Source organism: Mirounga leonina, unplaced genomic scaffold (genome assembly GCF_011800145.1).
Source record: "Mirounga leonina isolate KUSES-001 unplaced genomic scaffold, KU_Mleo_1.0 Mir_115, whole genome shotgun sequence".
Lineage (NCBI taxonomy): Eukaryota > Metazoa > Chordata > Mammalia > Carnivora > Phocidae > Mirounga > Mirounga leonina.
The window spans coordinates 45,510,135-45,528,245 of NW_023270268.1; the positions used below are offsets into that span (position 1 = coordinate 45,510,135).

At 39.3% G+C, this 18,111-nt stretch overlaps 2 protein-coding genes across 4 annotated transcripts in view; one reads left to right on the forward strand and one right to left on the reverse strand.

Moving 5' to 3' along the window:
- Nucleotides 1–18,111, forward strand: part of MED12L (mediator complex subunit 12L) — a 317,050-nt gene that overhangs the window by 135,751 nt on the left and 163,188 nt on the right. The gene's annotated exons all lie outside the window — the stretch shown is intronic.
- Nucleotides 1–18,111, reverse strand: part of P2RY14 (purinergic receptor P2Y14) — a 49,307-nt gene that overhangs the window by 14,088 nt on the left and 17,108 nt on the right. Inside the window, exon 1 of one of the 3 annotated variants that reach the window (XM_034997086.1) lies at nt 6,334–6,792. The exons of 1 other annotated variant lie outside the window; for it this stretch is intronic. The gene's annotated coding sequence lies outside the window, so the exon portion shown is untranslated. Of the gene's footprint in view, nt 1–5,728; nt 6,105–6,333; nt 6,793–18,111 lie in introns of those variants that run through there. One more of the 3 variants, XM_034997072.1, reaches the window with a different exon arrangement.

Sequence of the window (18,111 nt, forward strand, 5' to 3'; positions counted from 1 at the left end):
GTTGGTTGGTCTGCGTTAAAATACCACCTTCTCAGAGAGGCCTTTTCTGTTCATGACATCTGATGCAGCCAACCTCCTACCCAGCACCCTCAAGCCCCTCACCAGCTTTTATTTTCCTTATAGCTGTCTTTATTATTTAAAATAATAGTTATTTTTCAATTTATTGTCTCCATCACTCCCTTAAAGGACTTCATTCTCTTCGTGAGAACAGGACTTAATTCTCTTGCTCACTGCTAAATTAGTGCCTGGCATACAGTAGAAGTTCAATAGATAGTGAATTTATGAGTGAATATCTGTATAATTTTGGTCAAACTCAGGAGTTGATTTACTTACCTGTCAAATGATGAGTGTGTTTAGAACCTCTAAAGTTTTACAATTTCTGTGCTGAAGGTTAAAATGTATAGGTATCTTTTAAAATCTTTGGTGCATAAAATTGGATCAACCATAATCTTTAATTTATGAAATATTCTTATGCAAAGTTGATGCAAGTTTGACTTTATTTAAAAGGTTTAATTCTGTTATTTTTAATCATGTTAATAATTTTCCTTAAACTCAATAACTGAAACAAAAGGCAAGACAGTAATAAGCTGCATGTAGCTGAATGCTCTGTCCTCTTTCCCACATCCCCTCTCTGGCCATCATGTATCCTGAATCCTATTTTCTTCATTCTCCTGCTGTCTTGTTTTATAGTGTTCTGTAATGTCTATATGTTTCCTAAAAGTGTGTATCTGTGGTATGTATGTGTCTGAAATTGTGTGTGTTTTTTTAAAAGGCCATATGTAATCTTTTAACAACTTAACTATATAATACCCGATATTATCCATATTATTGAGTATTGCTATCATTCGTTTGTCTTGATGACTATAACATTCCATTGTCTGATCATTTTAGTTCATTCACTCAGTTTCCTGTATTTGGGGTGTTTCCAGGTTTTTGCCCATGTAAACTATGCTGAGATGTATGTCCATATTGTCTCTTGATGAACATGTGAAAGATTTTCCTGTGGGTATAAATCTAGAAGTTAAATTGCCGATTCATGGGGTATATGAATGTTAAAATAATGCAAACAGTGCCAAACTATGTTCCAAAGTGGTTGTGCCAATTTATACTCCTATCAGTAATGTGTAATGATCTTGTGGTTACAAACCTCTTCAACATTTCATATTCCCAGATTTTTAAAGTTTTGTTTGTGACATGATACTATATTGTGGTCTTGATTTGCGTTTCCTTGATAACTGATGATATGGGCATCTCGTCATATAATAAGTTATTTCCATGAAATGTCAAGTCATACTTTCTCATTTTTCTGTTGGGTTGTTTATGCTATCATTGACTTGTAAAAATTCTTCAAATATTGTTGATATCTGCTTTGTTGGGTGTATAGATGGCGAATCACATTTCCCAGATTGTAACTTGTCTTTTCACTTTTAAAGATTTATTTTGATAAACAAAAGTTACTGATTTTAATATAGTCATTGCTTTTTTTTTTTTTGAGTTCGTGTTTTTTGTATCAAAAGAAAATTTTTCTATCTCAAAGTCTAAACTAATAGTTCTCACAGTATGGCCTGTTAGGTCCCTGGGGGTCCTTGACACCCTTTCAGGCGGGCATTGAAAATCAACCCATCTTTCAAAGAATAGTAACATATTATTTGCCTTTTTAAACTTATTATGCTGACATTTGTATGAATGGTGCAAAAGCCGTGGTATGTAAAACAAACCTGCTAGGACTTTAGCAGCAACCAAGGCCATGTGCACATCTGTCCTGTAGTCACTGTATATACTGCTCTGCGTGCTCAGTAACCAGGAAAAGAAAAGGCTCAGTGTCCTCGATGAAGGAATGTATATTGTTAATTTGGTTAAATCTTACCCTTTAAATATGTGTCTTAAATATTTTGCATTACAGAATAGGAATTGTTCCTAAAGCTTTTGCCAGATATGATGGTTGTCTAGAGCAACAACACTTGAGTGATTGAGCCATGAGCTGAATTGGATGCTTTTTCCTGGAACACCGTTTTTACTTGAAAGAATGATACACAAACTATAGTAATTCAGACTGGGATATCTGGCAGACATTTTCTCAAAAAATGGATGAAGTGAGCCTTCATCAAGGAAAACAAATAGCAGCACTTTCCGTACTTCAAGATCAGTGCCAATATTAATGTCATTTTTTGATTTTTATATAATGAGTATATTCTGCCTGAATTCTGCGTTGAGTGTACATAAGCAAATGACCGATGATTCTATGATATAAAATCTAGCACAGATCAAAGGCTTATTCAGAGACTAAGTTAGACTGAAGGATTTTAATGTAAGAAGAATGTTCACTGATGAGGATTTAGATTCTACACTGCAAACAACATTTAAGAAACCACCACTTTTTGAGTTTTGGTGTGGTGCCAAAGGAAAAAATCCAGAAGGCTATTAAAATACTTCTTCCTTTTCCTATTACATATCTGTGTGAGACTAGATTTTCTGTAATATGCTTTAATTAAAACTACCTTTTGAAACTGATCAAATGTAGAAGTGAATATGAGAATCTAGTCCAGATGTTAAAGAGAGATGCAAAAACGTAGAATGTCACCTTTCTAATTAAAACTTTTTTTGATAATTTATTTTTCACAAAAAAATGTGTTATTCATGGGCGCCTGGGTGGCTCAGATGGTTAAACGTCTGCCTGCGGCTCAGGTCATGATCCCAGGGTCCTGGGATCGAGCCCCACATCGGGCTTCTGACTCAGTGGGGAGCCTGCTTCTCCTTCTCCCTCTGTCTCTCCCCCTGCTCATGCTCTCTCTCTCTCTCTCTCTATCTGTATCTCTGTGTCTCAAATGAATAAATAAAATCTTAAAAAAAAATGTGTTATTCATGTTAACATTTGGCACTGTTTTTAAACTGAATTATAAATATCAATTTAACAATTTTAATATTTAATATAGTAAATATGGCTAGATATAGCCTACACAAATGAAAGCTCTTCGGGCTTCTGAGTATTGGGAAAGGGATCTTGAGAACCAAAGGTTTGAGAATTCCTGGCTAAGATATATTTTACTATATTTTCTAATAAGGATTTTTGGGGGTTAGTTTGCTTATTTTGATGTCACGCCTTAATTTATACATATACAGTATGACAGTATGTAGACTGTAAATACCAAAAAAGGACACCAGACCTTTATGAAGAGTAATTAAAATTTTAAAATATGTAAAACTTCCTAGTCTATCTTTGTAACTCCTACAGATCAGCTATCTTTCATTTCACTTTTTTCTTGAGTTTTTTGGTAAGGTTGTCTATTTGGTTATTCATCCACCCATGAGACATATGAATTAAGCAAATAATAACCTTCATGTCTTTTCCCCACCCCTCTCTGTGTAGGACTACCACCTGTGGGGCTCAGGGCCCTGGGTTCCCGATCACCAGATCCCTAGCTGTCAGGCTTACTGGTCTGGCCTGGAAGGACTGGCCTGCTTATTTTACCGTGTATGTCACTTACGGTTAGTTGGTGTTCAGTGGACATATGTTGATAGATACTTGCTACCCTGTGTGCTGGCACAATCCCCAGGTTTCTCTTGAAATGTTAGGAGGTGAATTGGGAGAAGTATTCATGCTACCTTATTTTGCGATTTCTTATTTGGCCCTGTGAGTATCAGATACTAACTCAAGAAATTTCCTGTGAGGTTTTAATCTTGCCAGTATACTGTCTCTGACATAATAAGTTATTAGCAAGGTTGGGGGAGAGAATTCTATTTTTATTGAATAGCTGCTCTGTGTCAGATACTAACATGTCTCCATTAGTATCTTAGCAGCTCTTTGCGGTGATAGCTTTATCATGATGTTTTATGGGTTATGGAACAGAGGAAGATCATAGAGGCAAAAGAGCTAAGAAACGTAGCTCAAGGTCACAGTAGATTCAAATTCAGCTGTTTATCTGCAAAGGGCCTGCTTTTTCTACCATATAAAATTGCCTCTATAAAAATGAGTGCCCATAATATTGACTGTTTTATGCAATGTGATTATTGCCACTGTTGTGCAAGCAAGTTAAAAGGCAGAGCAGTTCTGTACACTTTTGCATTTCCAACTTGTGTTTATGTATAAATTACAGTTTTTGGGGGCATATTCATCTCGTTAGATCAGAGAGAGATGGGATAGGTGAGAGGGTACTGGATTTGAAGCCAGATGGCTTTTTCCTTGAAGTCCCATCATTGGCCTTTATTAGCTGTGTTATCGTGTTCGAGTCAATGAACCTCCCTGGACCCTAGCTTCCTAACTGGTAAAACAGAGCCAACAATAGGAAGCATTTCCCAGTGTAATTTGGCTGCTGGAAACATCCAATTTTGATAATATATGTGCAAAGCCTTTAAAAGCAGATGGCTGTATCTATGGGGATTCGTTACTTGGAATTGTTAATTAGAAGTCCTGGATCTCGCTGTCATATAACAATTATGTAAAATACCATTAATGGTTTTCTCCTCACCACTTGACTTTTGGGGCTGCCTTTTGAGACTCTGTCTCTCTTCCTTTCCTATTAGATTGAGTCATATAAAATTGCTAGTATTTGGCTGTTTTTTTTTTTAACCTACAAAAGTGGAAATTTCATATGATTAGTACTAATATACTTAATGGTTATTAGTGAAAGTACACATGATTGGTTAACAAAAAAATCTGTTGTTGTATTATAGGGCTTATGTCAAGAAGTAAGTAAGCCTAGATCTTGGTTATGTTTTTCAAAGCAAACATTTACTTTGGATTTTATTTCTGAGACTCTTCTTGATTACACGTGGTAATCCCTGCCAGTAGTGAAATGTTGTGTGTTGAAGAAGCACTAAAGGTGAAGAAGTGTCTTCCCCTGTAATGGGCGGTCTGATATGGAAAGTCCTCTAGAATGGAAAGAGGACTAAAGATGTGTATAGAGAGGTTTTCTCCCATGAATGCTCTCTTTAAGTGGGGAAAACTGGCAAGAAAGTTGGTAGGTGGGGTGCCTGGGTGGCTTAGTCGGTTAAGCGTCTGCTTTCAGCTCAGGTCATGATCCCAGGGTCCTGGGATTGAGTCCCGCATTCAGGCTCCATGCTCAGCGGGGAGCCTGCTTCTCCCTCTCCCTCTGCCTGCCACTCCCCCTGCTTGTGCTCGCACGCTCTCTCTGTCAAATAAATAAAGTCTTAAAAAAAGTTGGTAGGTATAAAAATGAATTAAGACTTAAGAGGTTGCATTTTTTTACATTTAGAGAATCATTGGTTAAGAAGACTCATCGCTTTTTAAAAATACTAAATTTTGTGATTTTCAAGACATTTTTCCTGGCAGAGTGGAGAGGCCCTTGTGGTTGATAAATGATCCTGTCTCTCTGCCCTCTTCCAGTTACAGTGTTCTTACAGTTTCTCCAGTAGGGCTCTTAAATAACTTTTTTGCTAGGAAATATACTAGAGTGGATCCTAAGCACAAATGAAATTTTAAAATTATCTGTTAGTGTAGACTTTATGAAATTTACTATACAATTTTAGAAAAACAAACAAAAATAAGTTCCACAAGTTGTTCTTTGTCCTTGTCATCCACAAATTAAAACTAAAAAAACACTGAATACTTAATATTTAAATGTTGGTGAAGTCTCAGAGGAAGAAATCAGAAGAATCAAAGATATGAAAAGCCAAACCTAAGACATTAAAAAAAAACCAAAACTAAAATAGCAACTATGAGGCTTATTTAATTTCTGTGTCTTTCCTTTAAAAATCAATTGTGACTCACCATTAAATCCACACAAGTAGTTCAGGCGTTTAGGTTTCAGAGAAGACTTTAAATGCTTCCTTGCATGAAGTATTTTACCTTTGGTTTCAGTCTTTCCGGAGTCGGGGCCATTTGTGATCTTAAACCAAACCTATTTTGTCTTTCTTTCTTCAGCATTTCAGTTTGTTACTGACCTCCCTTAGCTCTGAGGATTACGTCATGCCCAGCTATATCGGCACTGCTTACTGCATCCCAAACTGATTTTAACCCACTATACACACACACACACACAAACACACACACAGAGAACACTGTCTTATGTTGTACAAGCAATAAGTTTACAAATTTTTAAAAAAATAGTGATTTCTTAAAGCCTAATGCATGAGCCTGTGGAAGAAAATCCTGCTCCATGCAATTAAAAGGAATATTGACAGGGAACAGTTAATTAGACTTAGTTTAGTTTTTGAATTTGGAAAAGTCAAATCTCATCTGTAAATCTGTCCCTTATCATTTAATCCATTAAAAAAAAAGAATTTAGGACAACACGAGCACAAATAGCCATTTCACATTGGAATCACAAATATTTTTTAAATATACTCTGCATTGGATGGACCTTTTTTACTTACCAGTTTTTCTAGCCTCTTATCGTCTCCGTAGGAAAGATTGGATCAGCAACTGAGTGTAACATCTGATGTTGAGGGAAATAGACTTTGCTCTCTGCTTGGGCTGCTCGTGTTGACCAGTGAGAAATGCTGCATTAGCTCTCAGACCAAAACATTTAAAGTACTCTATGAAATGTTGACATCTAGCCAAAGACTTGGATGTCAAGTACGACAGATGTCCAGTGCTCTTTCGGAGCCCAGCTCTACTATGTCCTGGTATAAATTGGATATGATTTATGCTTAGGGTTACAGATTATCAAGGCTTGACCAAACAGTGACTGGTGTGAAACTGGGTTCAGAGAGCAAGAGGAGCAACGGAGCAAATGAAAGCTCCAGCCAGCAGGAGGCTAGATCTTTCCCATGCCTAGCTGTGACCTCTTCCTGTGAAGCTGTTTTAAGAATAGCTTCTGTGTCTATTGGGAAGTATTTTCAAATTGTACTTCACATGGCTTCAACTAACTCCTTAAATCTTGTTGGAAAATGGAGAAATATTTGAGAGCATATTAGACCAGGACATTTGCCACTTCCAGTAGCAGGGGAAGAAGGGGAAAGGCTGTGCAGGTAGGCGGGTCACCTAGGGGAGTCTTGATCAGTCTTGACTGAAAGGCCAGGCTGTCTCCGTTAGACATGGGTGACTGACCACTCCATCTTGACCCAGTTCTAGGGGGTGTACTGACAGGGCCTGGGCTACTTTAGCTGTTATGTTGACACATTCCCAACCTTGAATTGGTGCTCCTGTGACTCTAATCTTTCTTCAGGTTATCCCTCCTCTTAAATCTGGCTTCTGAGCACCCTGTTTGACCCACATTTCTGGATTCCTTCCTCATTTGACATATTGTTGCTGGGACTCATTGTTCTTACACAGTACTCTGGATTAATGTTATCATAATACCTCTCTCAGGAGGAAAGGGGCCCGAGTCTCCTATATCATCAAGTTTACTCATTTTACCACTTTCTTTCCCTTTCTTTTAGGATAGTATGCTCATTATCAGTCATGCTTATCATTATCACACAAAACAAAACCCCTCAAAGCTCTTCCTTGACTTAAGCCCTTTTATCAGGTACTACTGTCTATTAGTCACCCAAGCTGTAAACCATCAAATTATCCTTCATGATCTCATCTGCTCATACCCAGTCAATCAGCAAAGCCTGATGATTTTTTTTTAAACACCTAAATATTTCTTTTTTATGATTCCCACTAAGCCCTACTCCAGTTGACTCCCCAGTGTCTGCCCTCCACTCACCCCTGAGAGGGATCCCTCTAAAGTGCAAGCATAGCCATGTCCTTTATGTGGGTCCCTGTCACCGTACAAGGTAAGTTCATCCTGTTGAATCTAGCAGACCTAGTGCTTTGTGATTTGACAGTCCTCATCTACCACTGCTTTGCCTGCAGCCTGTCCGTTGGTTTGAACTCCTTGCCAATATCAATGGTTCGTGCCTCCTGGCTTGGGCTTATGCCTTTTCCTCTGCTTAGAATATCTCCTTTCTCCTTTTTTCCTGGATCATCCCGAATTTGAACTGCTTTAAAAATTCATGGAGTCATCCTAAAAAACTAAATGTTTGGTTTCATCCTAAGGAAAAGTATCTTTGAAATTCTAGATTTCATGTGTTTATTTTTTAAAATGCACTAAAATGATGACGTTAACTATGTAGTAAATTTGTCTGAGTTCAATTTATCCTGACTATTTCTTATACCTGCAGAAGCACTGCTTTCAGATGCTGTTTGGCCCACTTACCCTCTTTTCTGTTAGCCAAAAATACTATTGATCCTTCCACCAAGCTATTCTTACATCCATCTGTTTAATCAGTCAGCTCCTATTTATTGGTCACCTTCTGTAGGCTGGTGCTGAAAGGGCCCTGGGGTATAATTGAATTCTTTACCTGTGCTCTTTAATGGTCTTCTCTTTGTTTCTCCCAACTAGATCGGGAGCTGATGAAGGCAGGGCAATATCTTGTCAGTTTTGTATCTTCAGCACCTACCATTTTTACTCACGGAATTAAAAGAACACAAAAGTAAAGATGTGTTGGTTTTGTAATTTTTTTTCTTCTAAGATTTACTTGTGTTTCATAAATGAGACCTGTAAACATTGATAAAGGGCAGAGTAAAATTTAATAGGCTTTTATTTTTGAAGGCTTATGATTTGTATGTAAAAATGAACTGATTTTATAAATATTCAATTTGATGGGGAGGAATAAGTTTGTAGTGTGGCAACTGCTACAACTTGCTCAGATACATAGAAACCTTGAGTCATATGTATATATTTTAACCAAAACCAGTACTTGGGGCTATGTGGGTCACATTTGGTTCAATTTATGATTGAAGTTTTTAAAAAAAATTTTTTTAAAGATTTTTATTTATTTTTTGTGGGAGGGAGAGAGAGAGAATCTCTACTTATTTATTTAGAGTGTGAGCAGGGTCGGAGGTGAGCGGGAGGGAGAGAGTCTCAAGCAGACTCTGCGCTGAGCGTGAGCCTGATGAAGGGCTTGATTCCATGACCCTGAGATCATGACCTTGAGCCGAAATCAAAAGGACGCTTAACTGACTAAACCACCCAAGTGCCCCAGGATTGATTTATTTATTTGAGAAAGAGAGCGCACACGAATGTGAGCGTGCAAATATGTGCTCGCATGAGTCGTGGGAGGGGCAGAGGGAGAGAACCTCAGACAGACTCCCCACTGTGCATGGAGCCTGACCCCCATTGATCTCAAACCCTGAGATGATGACCCAAGATGAAATCAAGAATTGGACACTTAACCAACTGAGTCACCCAGGCACCCCATGATTGCAGTTTTGGAAGGAACATCGATTACGTGAAAATGCCAAAGGGGGGAAAATATTTTTTTAAAGGAATTTGTCCATTTATAATGGTATTCCATTTGTAAGTTGAAGGGAGAATTGAAGGTACTTGAAACCTAAATCTCTAAGTCTATGAGTTCCATACTCTTGGGGAATTATAAGGAGAAAGTATTGGTGGAATTCACTAGCACAAAGCTAAGGCCTTAGGGAAACTTGGGGTCATGACAGGCGTGACATGAGTAATGAGCTAAATCTCAGTCTGTCCTAAGCAGACACAGGAGGCATATTCTCATCAACTAGTTAATTTTAGAAACACATCACTTTTTATTTTATTTAAGTTAATCATGTCTATAGTCTTGTACTCTGACAGAAACCACTGAACTGTCCCAGGAGTCCCCCACCCGTCCCCACATTTTCCACTTGAGGCAATGACAGCATGTAATGTGCATTTTGATGTGGCTTAGACCATGTCCCATTTCCAAACACATCATCTGTTTTATTTTTTCACCTCTGGCTATGTCAGGCTGTTATTTCCTCGTCCTGAAACAGATCCTGTCTTCCATCTCTACCTGTGGAACCTCTTGTGCATCCCTTAAAACCCAGCTCAGACTCCACCGTTTATGGAGCTTTTCCTTATCTTACCACTAAGAATGAGTGAATGGTTACCTCCTCTCTGAATTCCTGTATGGCTTAATTTGAATTCTGAGTAGGCCACTTCTCAGACCTTCTACTGTGTCACAGATGGTAGTGGTTGTCTCACCTGGTTTTGGGGAAAGGTGAGTTTTTTGCCGATGTTCCCTGAGTCTGTTATTCATGGAGTCACTTGACCTGTCGGCCAGGAGGGCAGGTGATTTTTCTGCAGCTTTTGTCACCCCATATTGCCAAGGCTGTCCAGGCTGACTTCCTGTGCTTGGCACATTATTACCCTTTTGCTTAGCAATCCATAGACCTCTCGCTTTCTAAAACTCCAGCTCACTGAAAAAGGAAGGTCTTTTAGGTACAAAAAGGTGACTGTATATAATCAATGAGGCCCTCTATTATTTTTCCTTCTTTTTGTCCTAGCCTAAGCAATTTAGACAGCACTTTATGTATGTATGTGTGTATTTATTTAGTTCAAATGAAACTAATTTAAAATTTTTATCAAAGTCATGCATTTATTTGTGTACTTGAAGAAATCAAATATTTTTATAAATCTCATAATGAAAAATGACCATCCTTGATGTTTTCCTATGTCCCAGTGGCTACCTTTTTCACTTTGTAGCTATTATTTTTAGGTATTAACCCTTGTATTTTTACATAAGTGACAGTTCTTGGCTTTTAGTAGAATCTGTTGACTTCTTTGTATGGAAGATGAAGTTTCAGCTCCCTTTTCAGCACTTCTCCTCACCCAGGTAATTATGTTTACAATCTCTGGATAAATCAGTATCACTTATTCATATAATGAGAGCTATGTAAATATCATTTATGGCTGAGGCTCATCACATGCTTTGAAAGGGATTGCAATTCCTCAGGCTGCTCTAGTGACCAGGAGAAACCGTGTCCTATTGGTCTAATGGTCAGGCTTCCCTCACGATTCAGGCTGCCCATTTTCCCATTTTCAGTTAGTTAAGATATGTCAACATGCTATATAAATGTTAGCTCTCATCATCACTTCAATGTTATAATTTGAGCCAAACCTTATTTAGTCCAGTTCTTAGCTGTATGTGTATGAATACGTTTAAAAGTATTTTTGCTGGGGCGCCTGGGTGGCTTAGTCGGTTGAGGGTCGGTTGAGAGTCGGTTGAGCCTTCAGCTCAGGTCATGATCCCAGGACCCTGGGATCGCGCCCCATGTTCGGCTCTCTGCTCAGTGGGGAGCCTGCTTCTCCCTCTCCCTCTGCCTGCCGCTCTGCCTGCTTGTGTGCTCTCTCTCTGTCAGATAAATGAATAAAATCTTTAAAAAAAAAAAGTATTTTTGCCAATAGCTGCATTTAGAGAAATATGTAAAGTCCAGGTGTGCGTGAATGTATACAAGTTTTGCTGGGTAGATACTTAGTAGCGTTATAGCTCAACAGAGGAAATATCTGTGGACAGTTGCTTGTTCTTAATAATTTCCTGTTATATTTCACTGGAAAGACCTTTCACCTTATCTATTTTAGGCATTTTGTTTTTGGCACATTTTTTTTTTTTTTTAAATTTAAGACAGCGCATGAGCGGGAAGATCAGAGGGTGAAAGAGTCTCCAGCAGACTTTGCTTTAAGCCGTGGAGCCGGATGCAGGGCTTGATCTCACGACCCTGAGATCATGACCTGAGCCCAAACCAAGGGTTGGATGCTTAACTGAGCCCACCCACGCATCCCTTGGCAACTTATTTAGTAGTTACTGCTATCTTGGAAAAATCACGTACATAATATATACATCCTTCCAAAATTCTTCTAGTTGAAGCATATCTGCTGTGGAAAGCCTTAAGTTCTTTTCCTTTACTTTGCTGTAGTTTTTTGGTATTCCCAGAAGCCTTATTTAATGTTTGATAAGCAAGGCTCTTGGTTTTATTCATTTAAAAATAAAGACAATATTTAGAACACAAAAGCTGCTGAGTCCTAAATAGGAAGACTGGGGTTTGGCTTGTGGAGCTGAAGAGACTGTTGGGAGACAAAGTTCATGTAAGAAGACCCAATCTGAGGAAAAACAACTAACAGATAGCTGACGGGATGTGGGAGGAAGGCAGTGACTCTCATTTGTTGTTAAGAATGCTATTCTGGGGAGTATCCTAGTCTGTCGTACTAATTGGTAACCCTCGTGTGTGACAGTAGACTTAAATATCTACCTAAACTTGTGTTCAAAAGGGGAGGGTATCTAGATAATGAGCACCCTGTAGAGAGAAAGTCCATGGTGGTTACATGATGCTTCACGTAAGGCTGTGGGGTGTGAGTGCCCGGTGGCTGAGCATCTCCACACCAGTACCTTTCACAGATGCCTGTAACTGAACACAGCCCCTTTTCCTGCAGCCTTCCAGTCCTCCCCTAGGGGTCTTAGTCTGTCAGAGCTGGCCCCTGACATGAAACCTTTGGCCATCTTTGGCTAGCGTTCCACCCAGGACAAAATAAGTTAGAAATTACCCCAAATTTGTCCAGCGTGGAGACAGAGTCAGAGTTAGATTAATCTGTGATTCTTTGCACTTTCCCACAGAATGTATTTAGAAAATTAAATTTGGGTATATTTGAGAGCGCTGCCTCTAATCAGCCAGGAGACCTTGGGCAAGTTCTGTCATCTCTCTAAATCTAGAGAAAAAGGGTCTGGTGTTCCCCTACCTCATTAAAGTTGTTGGACATTTTAAATGAAGTGTATATTTTCTTACTGTAGTGCCGAGCCAAAATAGGTGGTCAGTAAGTGGCAGGGGCTCTTCTTAGTATAATCATAGGCTACGTGTCGCTTTACAATTTTATTGAAAATGTACTGTCATTGAATGTATGGTAGATAATGGAGTGCTGTGCTTTGCAGCTTTGATAAATGTTGATTTCTAAGGAAAGATCCAAATTTAAGGGTAGGTTCTTGGTTCAACAACCGGGTGACTGCGGTTATAGGAAAGCTCTCTCAGATGACAGGACCATACATAACTCTGGGAAAAGTAGTGCTGAATTCTAAACATATTCTCAGGAGGAAAGAAGCAGGAACCTGGTGAGCTCACGCCTTTAAAGCCAGGCACAGCTGATAGAATGCTTCCTGAGTGGGTTAGTCTGGGGCCTGGCTTCCCTGAAGCCCCTGGCGAGGAAGCTGGCTGTCTCCTTTCCCACCCCTCACCTCACCCAGTCTCTTTGTTCCTTTCTTTTTTCCTAATTGAAGTTTAGTTAACATATGATGTTGTATTAATTTCAGGTGTACAATGTAGTGATTCAACAATCCTATGCATTTCTTAGTGCTCACCATGTTAGGTGTCGTCCCCATTTGTCTCCATACAAATGTTATTATAATATTGTTGACTGCATTCCCCATGCCGTACTTTTCATCTCTGTGACTTATTTTTATTTTTTGTAAAGATTTTATTTATTTATTTGACAGAGACAGAGCACAAGCAGGGGAGGGGGGGGCAGAGGAGAGGGAGAAGCAGGCCCTCCTGCTGAGCAGGGAGCCAGGCAACCCTGGACTCTATCCCAGGACCCTGGGATCATGACCTGAGCTTAACCGACTAAGCCACCCAGGCGCGCCTCTGTGACTTATTTTATAACTGCAAGTTTTTATCTCTTAATCCCCTTTATCTCCCTGCTCTTCACCCTTGTCAACTCAAGAAATTTTTAGGGTTCCACTGTTTTTAATTAATGTAGACAAAATATGTGTTCCTAAAGCCTCTCCCTTGCCAGGAATCCCATCAGATTGCTTCCCTGCAGGAAAGACTACAAAGTTTATTATGCTAATGGTTATTTCCTGATGTCTAGATGAGTCTCTCTCATTTTAAAGCCTTGGAGAAGCTAAGTAAGAGGAGAGGCAGGAAACAGTTTTCCTCAGGTAAGGAAAACAAAAGCTCACATGAATGAGTATTTTGTAATTATTTTGTTAGTTCAGCTGACTGGTTATTAATCCATTCTGGCTTTTGTGGGAAATGGCTTAGTTTGTTTTTTTTTTTGTTTTTTTTTAATGGGCTGGCCATAGGGGAAACACATAATGTTTGAATTTGCTAAATGATTTCTTGTCATTTGCCAAGCCAAATATTATTTATCAACTCCATGTACGAAGTCTGGGCTGTTTGCCAGGAGTTAGGATGCTTACCACTCTATTGGAGGCACTTAGTTTCAAAAAACAAAATAAAGCCGCACATGATGCAACCACTTCTGAAATAGGAGAAATGGTGTGGTTTTAAAAAAAAATGCTTGAGAGATTGTAGACCCTTTTGATCTGTTAAGTTTGGAATGGTTTCTAAGTGACCTTGCCTGGAAGGCATGTTAATGTAGCTTCTTTATTTGTAGATCATTCCAAGGAAGAGACTTGTAGATGTAGCTACAACTTTATTTTTATTTATTTTTTGAATTTTATTTTATTACGTTATGTACGTCATTAGTTTTTGATGTAGTGTTCCATGATTAATTGTTGGCGTATAACACCCAGTGCTCCATTCAATATGTGCCCTCCTTAATACCCATCACCAGGCTAACCCATCCCCCCATCCCCCTCCCCTCTAAAACCCTCAGTTTGTTTCTCAGAGTCATAGTCTCTCATGGTTTGTTCTACAACTTTATTTTAATCCCTTTTCTACTGTATGCCAATTGCAATGTTGTATTTAGTTTAAATATTTATAGGATCTTGCCATTGTAAAGTTTCTTTCAGGCAGTTGAAACATTTGTTGACCTGTAGTCCTGGGAACATGAGAGCCAGCATGTCTGATCAATTGAGACTGGGGTCTCTGGAGTAAAAGTTAGAACGCTGGTTTAGGTACACACTAACTGTGTAGCCTTGGGCACTTTACTTCACCTCTCTGGGTCTCAGAAGTCTCTTCCTTGGAATGATCTATACAAAGGCAAATATATTTACTTCAAAATATTTGTTGTATGCCTGGCACATAGAAGAGTAAGATTAATGTTGCCTTCCATAAGTATTATTTCCTTGATTGAGAATTAAAAAAATTTTTTGAAGGAGACTTGATTTTAGGGGGTTTCTTACTATCTCTAAAAGGTAAGGATTGTTTAGAGAAAGGATGATTTTGAAATTGAGCTTAACTATAATATTTATGGATCTGTATCTTACCATAATTTTCCTCTGGCCTCTATTCAGACTGTTCAGTGTCATCTGGACCATTTGGCGTAGATGAGATTCACACAAATTTCAAATGCCAGTGTTCTTTTCTATGCTATAGCATTTGAATGGTAACTAATATTTGCTGCTTCCTTTCCCACCTTTCCTCTCTAATCTGCTTTAAGCATTTTGTATGGAGACAACATAAAAATCTATTTGTTTTGGCCTCAAGTTCAGGTTTTCTGGCATGAAGCTGACTCTATTTATTTTTTATGAACTGTAAGTTAGTGAAGGCGCAGACCCGGTACCCATACTGTTCCAGTCTGTGGGTCATTGTGGTGCTCTGAGGCATTTATAGGCCGACTTTTAGGAGGCGTTGTCATTCAGAGGCACAAAGTGGGAGTTCTTATACTGCTGAAGCCCACCCTGCAATGGATCAGAAAGATCTGGAAGCTACATGGTAGCTAGCTCAGACAGGTAATCAAACACTCCAGAGCCTCACAATCATTATTCGTAATGAAATGTTACCACTTTCTTTAGTTTTGTTGGTTGGCTTTGCTGACACAAACATTTTTAGTAGGTTCCATTATGTGTGCTGCTTGTAAACAGGTGAAGAAAATTTCTTGTTGTCTTCTCGAAGGAGGAGTGAAAGACTGATTAATGCAGTACAGTCTGGATTGGCCCTGGGTCAAGTTCCAGTGTGCCCCTTGAAGCAGGAGAATGAGAGTTTTCATTAATGACTAGTAATCTTCAGAGCTGTGACACATCCTGAGGAAGTTGCGGAACTTTTTATTTCCACCCTTGTTCACTTTAGATCTAGCATCAAAAACTGATAAGCTTCAGGTGTTTTTTTTTTTTTTTTTTAAGATTTTATTTATTTATTAGAGAGAGAGTGAGCAAGCGAGAGAGAGAGAGGGCTCGGGGAGAGAGCGAGCGAACAAGAGAGAGCACGTGGAGGGGAGAGAGAGCGAGAGCAAGAGCGGGGCGGGGGGGGGGGCGGCGGTTGCAGAGGGAGAAGCAGGCTTCCCACTGAGCAGGGAGCCCGATGCTGAGGTCATGACCCGAGCTGGGGTAGACCAACAGGCTCTACCCTGTCTTTCTTTGCAGACGCTTAACCGACTGCCCCTAAGCTTCGGTAATTTTAGAGTCTTTTGGGACAAGTCTTTGAGTCTGCCCCCTGCAAGGTAGAGAAGGTGTGGACAAGGAGCTCTGGAGTCAGGTGCATCTGTGCTGTTCTTCCCCTTTACCATCTCTGAAACGGTACTGATAATGGCTCCTCCCTGACTGGGTTGCTGAGTGAGTTAGGTGAAATGGTAAACGTGGAATGCACAGTTTGTGTCACAAAGTATAGCTAATAAAGTCTAGTACTATTTTTATTGATTTTTTCAAATTAAGGTAATTGTATTCTGCTCAACCCCACCCCTCCCAACAGGCATATTTTAGAAACAGGCGCTAGCATTTTGATTCCTGGGGCATCCAACCGTGTTCTCTAGTTGCATTATCATTTAGAGATTGTGCAAAGAGGACCTGAACACTTCATGTAAGTGGTAAGGGTTGGGGGGCTTTGGGGGAAGGGTGGACAAAAGTGGGCAGAGAGTGAGGATGGAGATGATACTGTGATAATAGACTTTTTACTCATATGCTCAGTGGCTCAGTTAATGCCTCAGGATTGTGTTTTCTGTTTGTTTGTTTGCTTTTTATTCTTTTTAAGTAGGCTCCACACCCAACATAGGGTTCGAACTCAGGACTCTGAGATGAAGAGTCGCGTGTTCCACTGACTGAGCCAGCCAGGTGCCCTTCCCCTCCCCATCGCCTCAGTTTTAATGAGCATATTGGGTTACCTGAGATCCTTTCCTCCTTAAAATGTTCAGCTTTTTTTTTTTTTTTTTTTTTTTTGGTATTTCTTGCAGCGTCCTTCTAAAATGTTTGTCTGGACTCTGGTTCTAGCAACATGCTCTAAAACTGTGTATGCGTGCGTAGTTTTCTCTTTGGTTTGAGCAGCAGACTATAGTTTTTCTTTTGAAATCTTAAATAGAATCCTAGTGGGTAAAATAGATCTAAGTATATCTTTGCAGATAGAGATGGGGGTAAGAGTTAGCCTACTTGTTCATTCTCTACCATTGCCCCTACAATATGTCTGTGATTCCCTATGGTTAAGGAATGCAGTTTGAAAAACATATCATTCTAGAAGATGTATTTGTTGTAGAATGAGCCTATCCCACAAGTTGCAACCATGGGTTTCCTAAGTATTTTAGTAATTCAAAACCAGTGAATTGAGACCAGTGTGCTTGGTGATGTGTTATGAACATCTGGCTTTCTTTCAGAAATAGGCTCTCCTTTCAAACTGTGATAGGTTTTTTTCTTATCACCTTTAAGAGTTGAGGAGAAATTTTCTAACCTGAAGTACATCATTGCAGGAAATACTTCTGAAGAGATTTCATTTACTGAAGGCTTAGCCAAAACAGATTTGATTAGGATGATCTTATTATTTGAGACACTTTTGAGAGTGAAACAGAGTGTTAATTATAATTACATTGGGTCTGCAGGAGTGAACTGGGACTGCCCTAGACAAACCGATACATATGTTTACTCTAAGACCTTAGTCACACTTTGTATAGACAGAATAGGATTTATTTATTTATTTTTTAAATGTAGGCTCCACACCCAATGTGGAGTCTAATGACATGGGGCTTGAGCTCACAACCCTGAGATCAAGACCTGAGCAGAAATCAAGAGTCGGATACTTAACCAACTGAGCCACCCAGGGACCCCTAGACAAAATAGAACTTTTGAATACCTAAAATCTTTGAAAGCACAGGACTTAATCTGAACCCTTAAAATGAGCCTCAAGACCAACAGGCTCTACCCTTTCTTTGCAGTTAATGCTGCTGTGGGAGAGGATTGGCATCGGCTATGAGCCAACGTATTGAGCATCTTCTATGTGTAAATACTCTGTGCTAGTCTTTAGGAGGAGTCTTTCACCAGCCACTGAAAAGAACACATCGCTTTTCCAAACAAAAGTTTAAAGAGTCTCGGCTTACAGTTTAGGCTCATTGCATTCTTTTTTGGCTATGTTTTTTCTCTAATTCTGATTCCTTCATGAATCTGACAGCATTAATCCACCCTGTTCTTTCCCTGCTGTAATCCCTGTGTTTTAATTCCAAATTATTTGGAATCAAATCCCTTTTTTTTGTTGTGGTAAATATTTCAGATTTATACACACTCTAGAAGGAGACCTTGGGG